This window comes from Cynara cardunculus (genome assembly GCF_001531365.2).
Source record: "Cynara cardunculus var. scolymus isolate 2C chromosome LG 1, CcrdV1, whole genome shotgun sequence".
Lineage (NCBI taxonomy): Eukaryota > Viridiplantae > Streptophyta > Magnoliopsida > Asterales > Asteraceae > Cynara > Cynara cardunculus.
This window is the reverse complement of record NC_037528.1, coordinates 27,466,566-27,469,762: the sequence shown is the minus strand read 5'-3', so window position 1 is coordinate 27,469,762 and position 3,197 is coordinate 27,466,566. Positions and strand designations below refer to the sequence as shown.

Genomic DNA, 3,197 nt, shown 5'->3' with positions numbered 1-3,197 from the left:
ACCGGTGTGTGCTCTTGGGAGGCCGTCTGACCCGATAGTTGATACTGTTATAGTTATATAAAATCATTTATTGATTTTAGATAATTGTGATAGGAATGCTATGTCACCTTTTTGCTGAATTATTTGTTTAATGTCTTAATCAACTGTTGCACCCTGTGCTTCTTCTTAAGACTGATATTTTCTTAGTTGATTAATCAAACCTCCCCATTTTAGATAAGTCAAATCCCTCGATTCGCCATCTGAAATTAATTTTTATAAACTGGACTTTTGAAATAACTTTACAAGCTATCTCTGTGGGAATGATATCTGGTACTTTTTACCATTATTACTTGTTACGAGACAACAGTAGTTCGAGGTGTATACTTGCACCGAGTTCTATTTTTGTGTTGAAATCTAGGGTTGAATAAACCGACGAGCAAGTTTATGGCGTCGTTGTCGGGGATAGTACGCTGAAGTTTTTTCTTTTTAAGTAAAGTTTATAAAAGTTAGTTTTTCTACCATCTTTTTGTGAGTGCACCGTGCATGCCAAGGCTGTCGCAYGGTGAAKTTTTTCYACTTGATSCGGATATTGARCAAACTTTTAGACAACGAAGAAGAGTGCAAAGAGCTCTTCGAGCTTTAAACTCTGAAACGATGGCTGAAAATGTGATTATTAACGGAGAAGGTATATTTAGAAACGAACCAAATATTCCATATGAGGATGAGGCTCAAAACATCTTTCGTCTTGAAAATGCTAAAAATGGTGGTATTATGGCGTACGCTATTCCTAATTTAACTCAACTACACACAGGGATACGTAAGCCTACCATTGGTGCCACCCATTTTTCACTTAAACCACTGATGTTTCAAATGCTTCAAACAAATGGCCAGTACGCTGGTTTATCTTCTGAAGATCCTCATTCTCATCTGCGTTCTTTCATGGAAATCACAGACACTTTTCTCATCCCTGATGTTTCAGACGATGCTCTGAGACTAAAACTTTTTCCATTTTCACTAAGGGATCGAGCAGGAGCATGGTACAATTCTTTGCAACCAGACTCTGTGACTACATGGAATGAAATGGCAGAAAAGTTTTTGAAAAAGTATTTTCCACCCACGAGGAATGCCAAATCTAGAAATGAAATTTGTACTTTTAGACAACTGGATGATGAAGCAGTTCCTGATGCATGGGAAAGGTATAAAGAGCTGCTGAGAAAATGCCCTCACCATGGCATTCCGTACTGTATCCAGCTAGAGACATTTTACAACAGTTTAAATATCGTTGCTAGACAAATGCTCGACGCTACTGCAGGCGGAGCTTTCACGGCTTGTACCTATAATGAAGGTTTTGACATACTTGAAAAGATTTCCAATAATAACGGACAATGGTCTGACCCACGTGCAATGCCACTGAAGAAAACAGCTGGAATAAATGAGGTAGATGCTGTCTCGGCATTAACAACTCAGATCACTAAGCTAATTTCAAATTTAACATCTAGCCCACATNACCCACGTGCAATGCCACTGAAGAAAACAGCTGGAATAAATGAGGTAGATGCTGTCTCGGCATTAACAACTCAGATCACTAAGCTAATTTCAAATTTAACATCTAGCCCACATGTGCAATCTGATGCTAATACCTTTAATTCCAATGTTCAATCAGTGCAATGCGTGTATTGTGATGAAGGTCACTCTTTTGAGCAATGTCCTGGAAATGCGGAGCATGTAAATTATGTTAACAAGACTGGACCATTTTCGCAAACTTATAATCCGGGATGGTGAAATCATCCAAATTTTTCGTGGCATAGTCCAGCTCTTAATCCACCAATGCAAAAGCCTCAAGGATAGTCCAATTTCCAACCGCAAGGAAAATCTAATTTTCAATCGCAAGGACAGTCCAATTTTCAACCACAAGGACAGTTAAATTTTCAACAAGGCCAATCTAATTTTCACTCGCAAGCGCATCAAGGCAATCATAATAATGAACATGCTAATTTTCAGTATCATCAGTCTTCTTTCCAAAGCAAGCCCAAACGACAAGCTGATTCATCTACTTCTTTGGAAGCAATGATGAAGGGTTTTATAACCCAAACTCAAGCTTCAATTAAAAATCTCGAAACTCAAATGTGACAAATGGCTTTGGAGATTAGAAAAAGACCCGTAGGTTCTCTACCCAGTGATACAGAGATACCTCAGARAGAAGGAAAGRAGCATGTTAAGGTTGTTACTTTAAGGAGTGGAAAGAGTTATTTAGAAAACACCCAAAAAGAACAAAAAGAACCAAACAAAGCAGAGATTGAAAAGAAAAGTATAGAACAAGATTCTGTTACCTCTGTACCAGACTTTGTGACTACCATTCCTATGAGTACTAGTAAGCCGCAGCCCATAGTCAGGCCCATAGATAGTACGGCCATTCCAGAAAGATCAGATTTTCCACTGTTATTTCCTGATGAAMCCAAGACAACCCAGACTCCCAAAGAAAGTGTTGTAGTGGATGTGTCACAATATGGTGACAGTCCCGCAACAAAAGACCAAACCAGTCCTTTGATCCCTGTTAGGACTGAATCAGAACCAATTGTGAGACCAGTTTTGAACCCGATTCCAACACCAACTCTTCAAAAGACTACGTCTCCTATTCTAGTCACTCCTTATATTTCTTATCGTCAAAGATTAAGGAATCAAAAGAAAGAATTACAATTTAAAAAGTTTCTTGATGTTTTTAAACAATTGCACATAACATACCCTTGTTTGAAGCTATTGAGCAGATGCCAAGTTATGCAAAGTTTTTAAAAGACATTTTGAGCAAAAAGAAAAATTTGACTGAATACGAGATCTTAGCTCTGACTGAAGGTTGCAGTGCTTTGTTGTCCAGTAAAATTCCTCCTAAGATGAAAGATCCTGGAAGTTTTACAATCCCTTGTTCAATTGGTGGAAAAGAAATAGGAAAATCTTTGTGCGACTTAGGTGCTATCATAAACCTGATGCCTTTATCTGTCTTCAATGCCCTAGGGATAGGTGAAGCTAGACCTACGACTGTAACTCTCTAGTTAGCTGATAATTCCATAGCCTATCCTAGAGGAAAGATTGAGAATGTCCTTGTTCAGGTTGATAAGTTTATTTTCCCAGCTGATTTTATCATCCTAGACTTTGAAGCCGACAAAGACATTCCCATCATTTTAGGGAGACCTTTTCTAGCTACTGGTAGAACCTTGATAGAT

The 3,197-nt window shown here is 38.3% G+C and overlaps 1 non-coding gene across 1 annotated transcript; it reads right to left on the bottom strand.

Moving 5' to 3' along the window:
* Positions 1-1,107: 1,107 nt before the first annotated feature.
* Positions 1,108-1,214, bottom strand: LOC112503194. The gene has a single exon (XR_003067880.1). It is a non-coding gene; the product is annotated as a small nucleolar RNA R71 (small nucleolar RNA).
* Positions 1,215-3,197: the final 1,983 nt, after the last annotated feature.